At 45.9% G+C, this 15,609-nt stretch overlaps 1 protein-coding gene across 8 annotated transcripts in view; it reads right to left on the reverse strand.

Annotated features, from left to right (window-relative positions):
- Positions 1-15,609, reverse strand: part of hnf1ba (HNF1 homeobox Ba) — a 107,216-nt gene that overhangs the window by 76,396 nt on the left and 15,211 nt on the right. The window lies entirely within an intron of this gene.

The raw sequence follows: 15,609 nt of genomic DNA on the forward strand, positions 1-15,609 counted from the left end.
TGCCAGTTGGTCAACCAAAACCTTGGAGCCCATTCCTTTGTGCACTAGGCTGAACATCTTTGCTCCCATATTTTAGCAGAAGCATTAACCTAATTATTCAGGTTAAATCTTCCACTCGAGAGGAATTTTAGGAGAACACGGTGAACATTCCTACGCCAGTGTCCTGTAGCACCATTCCAGGACACCAGAAACTAGGAAATGGGAAGAAGGCTTAGCCAGGGTCCCTGCCACCGATCAATATCCTTTGCTGGAAAGTGCGTGTGTGACCCCTACTGGAAACTGCACAGTTAGACCTGGGGTGAGAGTCAGGAGCAGGCTTGTTTGCGACGCGCCCATGATCACATAGTCTGCTGTCGGTCACAGCCTCGGCTCAGGCACAACGTAAGGTCAATAAAGCAGAAGGACACTGGAGCCCATGGATCCATGCCCTACTGAGACGCACCGCCTCAAGAGGGGAAAAATAAGCTAATAAGTGCCCCATCACTAGCTGCACTTGATAGGTTTTATGCTTCATGTAAGTTATAAATTAAACCAGTGATCTCAAAAATGTCCTTATCCACACATCAATGCAATTCCTTTTTTGAAAGTGGAAGGTAATTAGTCAATCCAATTAATCTGTGGGTACCTGGAGTGGCAATCACAATCTGTTTCCCAGCTCTTGAGTAATAAGGCTCTCAGGGTGAACTTTTGACCCCAGAAACCGAGCTGTGATCAGTCTGTTTGGTCTTGTTAAGCAAGCAGATACTGTGGTCGGAAGAATTTGCCTGAACTTTATGGTTAACGCAAACCTCTGCTCAGGCATGTCTTATCAATTCCAGTCGGGGCCCATTAATTAAAGGAACGTCTTAGCAAACAGTATTTATAAAGCAGCGTTCATGGCTCCTTATAAAAGAGCAACGTCTAGCTCAGCGGGGTTCACGGAGCAAACCCCTTGTGCCTATTGGAAAATGCAACACCAGAGAGGCTTAAGTCAATTCCTTTTCTTTAACGTTCTTCCTCCTGCTACATACATTGCTCGGTTGAGCAGATGAACGAATGAGGAACCTGCGCCATGTCTTTGCCGATGGAGACCTCCAACAATCTACTGGAAAATACAGATGTGCCCAACAGCAGCCCAGGACAATCAGACCTCTGGTGCCCCCTCCCTCCCTCCCTTCCTTAGGAGGAATGAAGAGCCTATATTACAATATTTTTCAGAATTGATGGCCGGGATTTTCCTGCTCTGGCGCATCGGGTTTCCACGCGGTGAGCCATTCAAATCTCCGTTGGCTTTGGCAGGACCGGGAGATCCCGCCGGCAGCAGGGGCCGGAAAACCCCGGCCGTCGGGCGTTTCTCATTGCTCGGTTGGGACCAGGAATGAGCTGTGTGGGGAAATCAGTGGGTTTAATGCCCCGCGTGTGTCGCTTCTAGTGGTGCCTGTTTGCTTAAATTCCTGTCCGTTCAATCTGAATGTCGTTGCCAATCGCTTTTAAAAGAAGCAGGTTAATACTGGCACTGAAATAACTTAGACAGCAACATATACAAGCAGGGTAATGGAACAAAGGGAATTAAACCCACAGGTGGTCAAATCCTGCCTTACCAATCTGCAGTAGCAACCTGTGAGTGCATTGATGCATCACTCTATTGACCATCTGTTATACAGCCCATCTGTTAGTCAATGATCTGATGGACCGGTATCAACACTCTGAGTAATAGTGACTGCATCCATCGGTCTCTCCTCTGGCAGCCTTTAAATTGCAGCAAAGTAACTGCACAGAGCCAACAGAGACCTGCAGGTGTAAGGCAACTTTTCAAAGCAGTGCCTCAGGAAATGTCCATTACTCAACAAAGTACTGAGATTTATAATTGTCACTGGGGTTTGCTTCACCTAATCGGTATGAACACATCAGGAAAAATAAACGCAACAAAAAACATTTCAAAGTTATGCCAAGTGGTTTACTATTGTTAATCATCAAAAGTAACGCCAACTAAAATTGGCAGTTATTGTTATCAACAGTACTTCATCCATAACAAAATTGTTTAGTGCTCTAGTCAGATTGCAACTTGAATATTACATCCAGCCTGGTCTCCAAGAAATGAGAGAAAGATTCAAGGGCTTGAGGCATTGCAGGCGTAAGTCACAAAGTTGATGCTCAATGTCAAGTGTTTGAGTTACACTGACATCTGGATTTTAAAAAAAATTCATTCACGGGATGTGGGCTTCGCTGGCTGGCCCAGCATTTATTGCCCATCCCTAATTGCCCTCGAGAAGGTGGTGGTGGACCTGGGATTCCACCTGGGAAAGGAGACCTATGAGATGATCTCCTGAAGAACGTAAGGTTGTTAAGGGGAAAAGAAAGCTTTTACCTGGAGTAACACTTTAAACTGAACTGTGGGGGGGAGCAGAGCTAAGGAGACATGGGGCAGAATTTTATGTCCCTGGGGGGGCGGGTGTGCACCCAACCCCCGAACGGGCGTAAAATCGCATGAGAGGACGTTGGGCGAGCGTCACGATGTCATCCCGCGCCCGTGCGATATTCCAGTCGGCAGGCGCGCACAGGATTCGGAGCTGCGCCCGCCATCAATTAAGAGGCCACTGAGGGCCATTAAAAACCCGACTGAAGCCGATTTTACGTTGCCCGTGCGATTTCGCACTGGTCCCACAACGCAAAACGGGCAGGCGGGCAAGGCAAGCCCACCTTTTGCAAAGCCGCATCCAAGGGCGGGACGAGGTTTCCGTTATTAAATAAAATGAAAGCAGAAATCTGTGGACGGCATTTTTATAACCTACGTGTTCAGGTGCCTGATTGTGAGGCTTGGACATTTTTTTCTCCCCGATTTTAAAAAACTTTATTTTCCTGGGTTTCGAGCCTGCATCTCTCTGGGGCAGCTCTTTGCCTTCGGGGGAGCTTTCACTCAGCGCTGGCCCGTGCCTGCGTTGATGTCATCACCCACCCTCTTCCCACCCCCACCCACCCCGGCAGCTCTGAGCTTTGGCCGCTAATTAGCCAACCAGCGTGAGATCGCAGTCAGGGGCCAATCGCAGACGGCGATCCACTTCCTGACCGCTCCCGGACCCGCCGATCGCACCCGCTCGCCGAGCTGAAAATTCGCGGGGTTCAAATTCACAAAAGATTATTTTGGGACCGACAGTAGGACATTTATCTTCACACAAAGACTGATCACCGTGCGGAATAAATAGGTTAGTCGGTGGGGGCAAACTCCAGAATCAGTTAAGAAAGAATTGGAGGGGTGCTGGTTTATCTCTGGACAGAAGAATTAAAATGGGCCAAATGGTCTTAATCCTCTGTAATCACCTTGTGATCCCATTGTTATGAAAGAATTAATCTGCTTACCATAAATTGGCTAATACCTTTATTGAAATAATGGAGAGCGGAATTTATATGAATGCCTTTGTTACTAATATCACATGGTGTGGTTTCAAGGTGTACACTATCGACACAAGGACTGATTCCTTCCCGTGTCTGGTTTGGGCCTGTGCTTGCTGGGAGTCCTGATTGGGAAATTGCAGACCCACATCACTTAAATTTGCACCCCACCCCCCACCAATTTGTTTAAAAACTGGGGCCTGCAGGGTCACCATTTCCCAAACCAGGGATCCCTGTGAGTGTCGCTCTGCGCTGATAACACTCGATCGGAGAATCAGATTGACAACATAAGCAGTATATTACTGGAGTTTAAGCTTCCTTGGCAAGCTGTGCTACGTATTGAATTATTATATGCCCCCCTTGCAAAACTGGACAGCAGAACAAATCACCACTTGACGTGGTAAGTAATGAGGCTAAGGAAAGAAAGCTCTTTGGTATTAATGGGAAGAAAGGAGGGAAAGCTGGGAGGTCTAGTCAGGAGTAAACCGCTGTCACAAAATACATGGCAGTGGCCAGGGTCTGGAGCTGGTCACCTAACCACCCTCTCGACAAGAGAAAACTGAACAGATCTGAGAAACAGAGGGAGCAAATATCTCAAAGGGAAAGCTCCCAGATGTAAAACAATCTGGGAGATGAAACTCAGCTAAGTGGTACCACTAAACAGGCGATATTGCATAGGCTGCCTGTAAACTGCCCCATTGAATATTCAGCCCTATTAAACTTAGGGGAACTGAATGCTGAGCGAGACGTTTAACAAGTGGCCAATGCCATACCATCTATTTTTCACTTCCACTGAAGATGAATATTTACCCTTATGGGAAGAATTTTCCCCCTGTCGGGGGGGGAAGTGCAGGAGCGGGCGCACCTCCGATCGGCGCCATTTTACTTGGGCGGGCCAACCAAGGCCCACCCAGCATGACGTCCGCCAGGAAGCGCTACGCACTCCCTGTGCAGGCGAGAGGGGGTTCCCTCAGCCGAGAGTGCGCTCTTTCGCACGTGCGCGTGAAAGAGCGCACTCATCTCCCTCAGGCTAAGTGCTGCCTCAGGGAGATCGGCGCCAAATTTAAAAATGGTCAAAGAGCGGAAACAAAATTTCCCTGACATGTCCCCTGACATCGTCACATGAGTTGGGACATGTCCATCCCTTTAACTCTAACCTTTATTAAATTTTTAAAAACCCTCATAAAACCTCATCCCGCCCGTGGATGAGGTTTCATTGTTTTTCTGAAGCTCGCCAGGGCTCCCGGCCTGTCCGCCAACCCTAAGGTTGGATGGGCAGGTCCATTAATTAAGTCAATTACTTTTTAAATGGCCTTAATTGGCCATTGACAGGTCAGCGGGCGCACAGCTGATTCGGCTGTGCCCCCGCTTGCCTGAAAATTGAAATGACGCGCGGAGACATCGGGAGTTCCGCTCAACATCATCCTGCGTCATTTTACACATCGGCGAGCGGACCCTGCCCCTTGCTCGCCGACCTCAAGATCCTGGATATGTGTTGGTACAAGCATTGATACGAATATTTACAATGAGAGTGGACCTCACTGCCTGGTAAACAAACAATGAGCCTTAGCAATGCGCCCATAAGAACAGCTCCTGCTAAATCTCCTTATTCGATTCTGTCAGCTATCTCTCCAATTTAATTAAACGGTTCACTCCTCTTGCTTATTTCCATTCATATGATACAATAATCCAAGTTTGTTATTAGCACTAACTTCACACTTTGCTGCATTATATATGTAACTCACCAAGGCTCCTTCAACAGCACCTTCTTAACCCGTGACCTCCACCACCTAGAAGGACAAGGGCAGCAGACATATGGGAACACCACCACCACCTGCAAGTTCCCCTCCAAACCACACAGCATCCTGACTTGGAAATATATCGCCGTTCCTTCACTGCCGCTGGGTCAAAATCCTGAAACTCCCTCCCTAAGAGTACTGTGGGTGTACCTGCACCACATGGACTGCAGCAGTTCAAGAAGGCAGCTCACCAACACCTTCTCAAGGGAAATTAGGGATGGGCAATAAATGCTGGCCTAGCCAGCGAAGCCCACATACCGTGAAAGAATTTTTAAAAATTCAAATTACTTGATAATTTTTTTTAGTACACCAAAAAGCCTTGAAGAGTAGATTGTACATGAGGTGAGATAGAGTAATGTTTTAAAAAAAAATGGTACATTAAAAACACAAATGATTTTGGAAAAAACAATGTCAATATGATCCAGCCTGTTCACTGTATATAAGGGTTATTGAGGCTCATGTCTACGCTGTGTTCCTAACCCACTGTCAAGGCAAGGCCTGAGTTTTAAAACTAATTACTAGAAACGGGAGAAAAGTGCAGTGTGTGTAAATCCCACAACAGCATGTGATACATTCTTATCACCTTTACATGGAATGCAGCATTCACTGCACATATATGAGGCAACAATCACACTGGAGTTTCTTCTCATTGAACCACTGACAAATTGAAAGAGAGCTATGTGCACACTGTCACCCACAGCAAGCCTTTGCTGTTACCATGGCAGAGACACAGCCTACAGATTCGGCGGCAACAACAATAATTTGCATTTAGATAGCGCCTCTAACAGAGTTTAAAAAGTCCCAAGGTGCCTCACAGGGGCAAATGCTTGGCCAAAAAGGTAGGCTTTGTGGCGCTCCTTGAAGGAGGAAGGGGAGAGAGGAGGAAAGGTTAAGAGAGGGAAATCCAGAGCTTAGGGCCTCAGCAGGTGAAGGCATGGCCGACAATGGTGGAGTGAGGAAAAAGAGGTCAGAATTGGAGAAGCTCAAAGACGTCAGGGGATTGTTGGGCTGGAGGAGGAGCTCACTACAAGTAAAATTATGCAAACTACAACAACTTTGCACAAATATCACTTTTATATGAAAGCAAAATGACCTGTTACCAAGCTCAGGTAATCGCCCTCCACACCACATACACTCCGCCCTATATCTTCCAAATGGAAATTTTTGTCAACAAATTACAATCAGTAACTAACCATCGCTTTCAGATGAGGAAGAGAAACTTGCCATGGGTGATTCTGCCACCTGAACCTCTCGATGAGATTACTACCTTGTAAACCACTCCCGTGTTGGTCTTCTTGAAGCCTGACCCTAGGAGCTGCTCCCAATGCTCACATCATTAAGTTATATCTACATAAACCCACAACACACTCGTGGACCCGGGTTCACGTGGATCTATGCATCTGCTGCCAAGCTATGGAAGTCATATTTGTCATCAGCTGCCAGGCATCTGGAATCAGTCTTAAAGAAGATCAGTAAAAAAAGGTGGTTATCCATTATTGTCTATGCGATCTGCAAAGAGTTCACATTTTTTGTTTTATATATAAGTCTGTTAAAATGCCCATTTCCCTTTCTACAGAGCCTCACATGCTATCAGTGGCAGGTAACCTGGTCCAGGGCCTCTTGCCAGGCTCCTCTGTAAATGGCCGCTGGAAGGTGCATGATGATTTTTACATGATATTTTTAAAACGCTTTTTTCAAGAAGGAGCCTTGTGGTTGTCTCCTCACAGTGAAAGCTGACATCAGGCTGAGTACCAGAGACGCAGGCATATACGTCTCTTGCTTCACGGCACTGTGAACACCTTCATTTCCCATGTGCGCTCGTCTTTTTTCCTTTCTTTCCCAGTTTTTCCACATTGGTTGCAGTTCTAAGGGTGTCCAAATGGCCAATCCTCATATGTGAGGCTAAACAGTGCAGGCTATCACACCCAGTGTCCACATGCTATTCAGCAAGAGGCATTACACTCTTCTTTTTTCCATCAACACTTAAATCTCTTGTAGAGCCCCTAATCCAGCTGAGGTCAGCCCACTCATCACGTAATAAACAATAAAGCCGGAAAGCTCCAATTCAGGCGTTTGTTCCTGGTGGACTCCTTTGGTGCACTCCCACAAGCCACAAATGCAGTTCAACTGAAATGTTGATAAGAAGCTGCAAACATCTCAGAATAGCAGCTCTTGGTGTTGAGATCAGGATGAAGGAGCAGCACTGAGAGCGGATCAGTCCAGACCCCCAAGTTAAAAGAAATTCATAAAGGAGAAGGCAGGAGAATAAGAAATGTAGGGGATTAAATTGCCTTGACTTCATGGACAGGATAGTTAGGGATCATGATATGGGCTCCACAGCTGTGCCACAGAGCTAAATAATTCAGAGAGGTTCTGCATGCAAAAATGTTAAGTTATGAAGTATAGACACCAATAAAGAAATTTATAGTTATGGACTTCCCAGTGGAACATAAACAGAAAATGTACCCCGATATCTATTGGATTTATACCCATTCCCCAGCATAACTCCACTGGAAAGTCTACCCCAACATCCACTGGAGTTATACTGATGGCCCAGCGTAAACCCAGTATAAAGTCTACCCCAACATCCATTGGAGTTATACTGACTGCCCAGTGTAAACCCAGTATAAAGTCTACTCCAACATTCACTGGAGTTATACTGACGGCCCAGTGTAAACCCAGTATAAAGTCTACCCCAACATCCATTGGAGTTATACTGACGGCCCAGCTTAAACCCAGTATAAAGTCTACCCCAACATCCACTGGAGTTATACTGACGGCCCAGTGTAAACCCAGTATAAAGTCTACCCCAACATCCATTGGAGTTAATAAAATCAGAGAATGCTGGAAAAACTTAACAGGTCTGGCAGCGTCTGTGGAGAGAGAAACAGAGCTAATGTTTCGAGTCCGTATGATTCTTCTTCTTCTTCTCCTTCAGCTCTGAATATGGACTCAAAACGTTAACCCTGTTTCTCTCTCCACAGATGCTGCCAGACCTGCTGAGTTTTTCCAGCATTCTCTGTTTTTATTTCAGATTTCCAGCATCTGTAATAATTTGCTTTTATCCATTGGAGTTATAGTGGCTGCCCAGTGTAAACCCAGTATAACGTCTACCCCAACATCCTTTGGTCTTTAATTATAGTTTCTAGAAATATACCTGAGGGAAAAGAGCTCTGAATTATACAAAAGTGGAAAGCAGTTTGAAAGCTGCTGAGTTTGTTTGGGTGCTGAAAGATGTAAGCTCAATTAGGGGACACTCCAATGAAACTGTGATTGTTAATGAAACTGTGATTGTTAATGAAACTGTGATTGTTTGATGAAACCTTTAGGACTTAAAACAACGCAGTTAATGTGATGATCATTCTCTGCTAATGCCTTAACCTGAAAATTTGTAATTCCTGTCATATTTTATTTGTCTGCCCCAAAAGGCACTTTTATTTGTGTATCTACTGTGCTTTCAAATCCCTAAATCTATTAGAATCCAACTTATTTCTATTCATTCAGCAGATGTGGGTGTCACTGGCAAGGCCGATATTTATTGTCTATTTCTAATTACTCCTGAGAAGGTGCTGATGAGCCACCTTCTCGAACCGCTGCAATTCTTGTAGCATACCCACAGTGTGATTAGGGCGGCATTCTGGGATTTTGACTCAATGATGGAGAGCGATATATTTCCAAGTCAGGGTGTTGTGATGTGTGGGTGTTGATGTTCCCAAGTGCCTGGCGCCCTGGTCCTACAAGGTGGTAGAGATCACAGGTTTGGGACATTGGAGAAGTCTTGGCAAGTTGCTGTAATGCATCTTGTAGATGATACACACCGTAGCCATGATGTGCCAGTGGTGGAGGGGGTGAACGTTTAAGGTGGTGATTGTGGCCTCAATTGAACAGGCTGCTTTACTATGGATGGTGTCGAGCTTCTTGAGTGTTCTTGGAGCTGCATTCACCCGGGAAAGCGGCGGGGGGCGGGGGTGTATTCCATCACATTCCTGACCTGCGCTGTGATGGTGGACAGGCTTTGGAGAGTCAGGAAGTGAGTTACTCATCAAAAAATACCCAGTCTCTGACCTACTCTTGAAGCATGGCATTTATGTGGCTGCTCCAGTTAAGTTGCTTATCATTGTTGACCCAGGGGTGTTGGTGATGGGGATTTTGATGATTTGAAATGCTATTGAACGTCAAGGGATGGTGGTTATAAACAGTGAGACAACAGCATTAAAACTGATCTTTCCAAACCTCCAGTCAACAACAACAACTTATATTTATACTGTGACTTTAACATAATAAAATATCCCAAGGTGCTTCACAGGAGCATTAAAAAACAAAACCTGCCACCGAGCCACATAAGGGAATATTAGGTCAGATGTCCAAAATCATAGTCAAAGAGGTAGGTTTTAAGGAGCGTCTTATAGGAGGAAAGTAAATTAGAGAGGTGGAGAGGTGTAGGGAGGGAATTCCAGAGCTTGGGTCCAGGCAACTGAAGGCACGAACACCATTGGTGGAGCGATTAAAATCAGGGATGCACGAGAGGCCAGAATTAGAGGAACGCAGATATCGCAGGGGGGGTTGTGGAGCTGGAGGAGATTTCAGATCTAGGGAGGGGCCAGGACATAGAGGGGTTTGAAATCAGGGATGAAAATTTTAAAATCAAGACATTGCTCGGCCAAAGGCCAATGCAGGTCAGTGAACATAATAGTATAAAATTTAAACAGCATGAACCTGAAATTAAGAAATATATGCAGGAATCAGAGTGGATTTCCTGGGCTCAGAGGGACTGATTGCCAGGGTTTATGGGCTGTGTGTGACTATAGAGCTGCAGGTCGGAAATCCCTTTAGGCAATAATGCTACTTTGGGTAAACCGTGATTTCCACAAGATGAGTTAGTGGGAAATATGACAGCTCTGTCGCTAGACATCTACCACACATCACAAAGAGATTAAGGTGTGGACAGGCTGCTGAAACCAGAATTGCTACACCCAATGACTTCAGTTCCTCGGCTTTTAACTATAAAGATAGGGACCAATCAATGACAACTTCTGCATTTGTCTCCTCTTCCTTCCAAGTCTTTGCAACCTCACTAGTGCCCTGTATTTTGGGCCAATCCAAGGCTCTCACTTTAAAAAAAGTGCTTCTCACAAGTAACCAGCCAGAATCTTTTTTGACATGTTGGCATTACCTGATTGATCACCTAACCATGAAAACAACAAAGATAATGGGCTCTCCACTTGATTTTTGTTCAGTCTGAAAAGAGAGGCTCACTTTTCTCCCACTTTCCAGTCCTAACATTGGACCCTCACCAAAATGTTACGCTGGCATTTCCTTTCTCCAGCTGCCTATTTACAGCACTTCATGTTCCACACGGAACCTTTGACCATTGAACCTTTTTCTGTTGCAATGCACTATGAATAGTTTCACCGTGTACTTTGTAAACTTACATGAAGGATTCATCTTCAGTGCTCAATGAAAGTGAGCTCTCTCACCTGCTCTCCTCATATATAAAAAAAAACACTGGCAGGACAGTGGGTAAGAGTGGAGCTTGGACCAGACACAGCCTGCAATACAACACTAGGGTTGCTTGGATGGCCATTTTAGTTTTTCTTTATTCTTTCACGGGATGTGGGTGTCACCGGCAAGGCCAGCATTTGTTGCTCACCCCTAACTGCCCTCGAGAAGATGGTGGTGAGCCACCTTGACAACTGAGTGGCGGGGCCATTTCACAGGAGAGTTAAGAGTCAACCACATTGCTGCGGGTCTGGAGTCACATGTAGGTCGGACCTGGTAAGGACGGCAGATTTCCTTCCCTAAAGGACACTGGTGAACCAGGTGGGTTTTTATGACAATCAGCAATGGCTTCATGGTCATCATTACTGAGACTAGCTTTTACTTCCAGATTTTTATTAAATTCTACTAGCTGCCCTGGTGGGATTTGAACCCATGTCCCCAGAGCATTAGCCCGGGGCCTCTAGATCACTAGGCCAGTGACCACTACGTCACCGTCTCCCCTTTGCACTCTGCATTCACCTTGAACAGACCAGCTGTGCAGTATAACTGCATCCTAAAAGGAGCTTAATAGCATCGCATTTACTTGCAACAAAGTAAACCTTTTAGCGACAATTATTAACCATTTCTACCAGGCAGCTCGTGAGGGAGGTAACTGATCCAAGACCTACTGCTGGCTGCAAAGGAAACTTGGTGATCTGAAGGGTTATAATTAAGGTGACTGATAGTTTGCCCTGTCATGTACAGTTAATAAATTTTAAAGACGGAATACACTGGTGTTGAGTTACCAAAGTGTTAATCCACAAAGATACTGTGTACCTGTGTGCCCTGGGAAAGGTTAAAAAGATTAGAATTCATTGACTCATTCATGCACTCCCCTGTCCCACATTATTCATTTCCTGAGCTAATTTCCTCCTTTTTCGAGACCTAATCAATAGCAGCACCAGTTCCCCCAGCAAATTCACAGATTCTCGCCTCCGACATGCCTGACCTTTCGAGACCCCCATCCCAATTCACAGACTGCATTAAGGAAGGACCATCATTCCTGGCTGGTTAAAGGAGACCACAGAATGGGCTGTCATTGCATCCCATAGACTGGACAGCCCCTGCTGGCTGAGTCTGGAGCTCGGAACATAAAGGGACAGCCCATAACCGCCTTGCAGAATAAAGATAAATGAACGTGGATACAATTCTTACCCATGCAGTCCCCTAATATAAAAAAACAAAGGATGTCATGCAGTGACTGAGTACACACTGCAAGGATAGGAGAGATCAAAGGGGAACATGGCTCATTCAAAGAGCTTGCTTAATTTTCAATTAAGCATGCATAATGGACACAATGCCATGACAACACTGACTGCATGCTGTTGCATTATTTTAGCCTGAGTGCGACACTGAAAACAGCTGATTTTGCTGACAATGTGCTTGTAGGACGTCTTGTAACTGAGTGGCCTATGACACTTAAGACTGCATCGCAGCTAGTCAGGGTCAGCAGAACAAGATCCTCCCCATCCCCTCCCTTCCCTCCCCTGCAACCACCACCACCCCCCCTGCCCCCCCCCACCGCCAAACTCTTCATACTTGGACAGCGACCTCACGTTGACCTCCCCACGACCCCACTGCTTGCCAGGTTCCTTTGTTTGGATCAGCGGCTTGCTGACTTAAGTGTGTAGATTGCAGGTACGAGAACAATATGGATTGTTTTCTGAATCTCTTCAGAATCACAATGACATTTGCACTATGACTCACTCAACTTTTTATTGCACTGTTTCTACACTACTTTTTTTCCACGCTGATTTTTAAAAAAAATTCTTATTTTTTTCTTTACTAATATCGTTTTGCAACCTGTTTCCCCGGCAACCCCCGCCCCAATTTTCTCCTCCCTCCTTCTCCAGGCAGCACTCACTCACGGTGAGGTACAGTATGGTGGCCAACGGTAGCCATTTTGTTCCGATGGTCATTCATCACATTGAAGCTGCACACACACTCCTGCCAGCCCTCAAGGTTACATCATACGCCGCCATCCTCTACAGTTAGGTTATAGGGTGCCTGCTCTTTCACTGCTTCAGGCCTGGCTCCTTGCCCCACAACTGATTCCACCCCTCACCTGAGCATAGGGTTCAATCTAGCAGTTCCATACTCATCGGTCCCATTTATAACTCAGCCGGCCTGGCAGGGACAGTTCAGATCGGGGGGGGGGGGGGGGGGGGGGGGGGGGGGGGTGCAGGGGGAGGTGGGGGTGGAAAGTTAAAATGGTGGATGGGGTTTCCAACCCCACCACCCTCAGGCTATTTTAACTGCCAGGTTTCTGGCAGCATTGGTATCGCCCATTACAGATTGGTGGGGGGGTGTAATTAATAGGTGCCATGGCTTTAATGACAAACCACGGAGGCTGGCACTGTGCCAGTGATACTAGCCATGAGGCAGCAGCGTGGTCGGCAGAGGTGACGGTAAATTAATTTTTCTGAGGGTTTACCGGGAGCTTTAGGAAGGAGGTGAGGGTTCTTAAGAGGGTGAGGAGGACATTTACCTGAATGGTTCCAGGGATGAGGGATTCTAGGCACCAGGTTAAGTTGGAGAAGCTGGGGTTGTTCTCCTTGGAACAAAAAAGACTGAGGTGAGAATCGATAGAGGTGTACAAGATTATGGCAGGTTTAGATAAGGTAGACAAAGAAAAGCTGTTCCCATTAGCTGATGGCCCAAGGTCTAGGGGCACAGATTTAAATTTTTGGGCAAGTGGTGAAAGGGGAATGTGAGGAGGATTTTTTTTTACACAGTGAGTGGTAACGACCTGGAACTTGCTGCCTATGAGGGTGGAGATGATCAATGATTTCAAAAGGAAATTGGATGGGCACTTGAGTGAAATAAACTTGCAGGGCTATGGGGATAGAATGGGACTGAATGGGCTGCTCTATAGAGAGCCAGCACTGAGTGGCCTCTTTCTGTGCCATAATGACTCTATGGTTCACCTGAGTCCCTCGAGGAGTCCTTGGGCTGCTCCTTTCACAATTTTGACTCTTCCTCCCCTGACAACCATCATGACAAACCCTCACCCACCGTACTTATCTTATGCTGAGAATCATTCTCTTGGGTCCCTGGCAATGTCCCATTCTAGTTCCTGCCAACCAGCCTCGAACATCATTCCCACCCACTTTTGCAGGGAGTCTTAAAATAAGACCCGAAAGGGAAGAAAGGCCTGGGCCTTGAGCTGACCGGTCAGTGGGGTCTCCCACTCACACCCATACCAAACCCACCCACACTTAACCCGAAACAAACCCACCACAGGTTCCAATCAAGGCTCTCAGTTTTAACTACATTTATTGCATCGGGAGAGTGAAAAGCTCTCATTGTTGCTTGTGGGATCTTGCTGTGCACAAACTGGCTCCCACATTTCCTAAGCTATAATAGGTAATCACACCTCAAAAGTACTTCATTAGCTGCACAGCACTTTTGGTCATCCTGAGGTTGTGGAAGATGTGACAAAGGTGCAAGGCTTTCTCTTACACTCAAATTGCAAGCAAGTGGCCACTGGAAAGTGGAAAGTTGGTGTCAGGACCCTATGTCATATTGCTGCCTCTTGTTTAAATTGTCCCAGTGATGTAATACCGGAACAACACTCAGGGCCAGAAGCTTCATGATTGAATCTGCCTTTAACCCAACATTATCTGCAATGTCATCGGGGTGCTGGTCACCTGAATTTTTTCCCTCTGTTTCTGCAATGCTGATTTTCTCTTAACATACTGGAATCCCACTTAAGAATCAGGGACCTAACACATATGATAAACGACTAGGATCCCTCATATATAGTTATTATGGATTTAAAGGTATACTGCCTTCCTTATGGTGCCTTGCATGATGTACATTGACAAAACATCTTTTGTCACCAGTTGTGCCTGTCATTAATATTACACTACAATACTTCCAACAAAACTAAACAGTGCGTCACAAAGCTTCATTGAGGTAGCTGATGCTACACCAGATACATGCTTCTCTCTGTCAGTGTCCCAGGGTGACCCATCATTTAATTTTCACTCCATCCCTGACCTCCACTGCCCCGCCTCACTTCCTTATAGCTCCTTTTAGGGCCAGTAGTGTGGAGGAGAATAAAAAGGGCCATGTAGGAATAATGAAAGTCCAGTGCTTGCACTGGTGCAAGTAGCTCCCAAAAAAAAAACAAGTTACGACACAAAAGACAAATAAATATTATTAGGCCCCGCAGCGAACTAATGTGCACCAGACTGTTCAGCTCACCGCAATAAAGTTTACAAATTCCATTCTGCACCACACAGACCCCTCAACAAGCTCCTTAAGAAGCTTAAGGGGCCATTAATCGGCAGCGAGTGGGTTTTACTGTTCCCTTCCTAACCCACTGGTCCTTTGAAGATTCCAAACTGCCCCAAAGGCGCCAGGGTTCGAGACGACCTCCGGGACCTCCAATTTTGAAATCGCACCCTGACTTCGCAGCCCTTTGAAAATCTGGCCCGAGAGACCTGAGAAACACCTACATCCTTGGACTTTTATTCCATATACTTGCTCAGTTCCTGGTCAAGTTTATTCATTCAGAATTGGTATGCGTTTTGAATGAAACTCCTAATGCAGAGTGAACGGGCATCATTCTACAGTGTCTTTCTTTTAAAAAGAAATGATAGAAACAATATAGAAATCCAAACTGAGAGATATGTGTACACTTATCGTCAAAGAAAGGATTATTAAAGGCCCAGTGAGATTTAAACAACAATTTCCCTCCCTACATCTGTATCAAACCATACACCTCAAAGCTGCTCCACTTTAGCCAGTAAGTCCCACCATTTAAAAGCAGCACAAGTTAAAGGACGGCCAAACCAATCAATTCAGCTGGCTCTCGAGGGCTAATTTTAACCTAACTCGTCAAGCGGATATCCTACAGCACTGCATAGAAAATTGGTTTTGCACTTTGCCCAATAAT

Source organism: Cetorhinus maximus, chromosome 9 (genome assembly GCF_964194155.1).
Source record: "Cetorhinus maximus chromosome 9, sCetMax3.hap1.1, whole genome shotgun sequence".
In the NCBI taxonomy this organism is placed as follows: domain Eukaryota; kingdom Metazoa; phylum Chordata; class Chondrichthyes; order Lamniformes; family Cetorhinidae; genus Cetorhinus; species Cetorhinus maximus.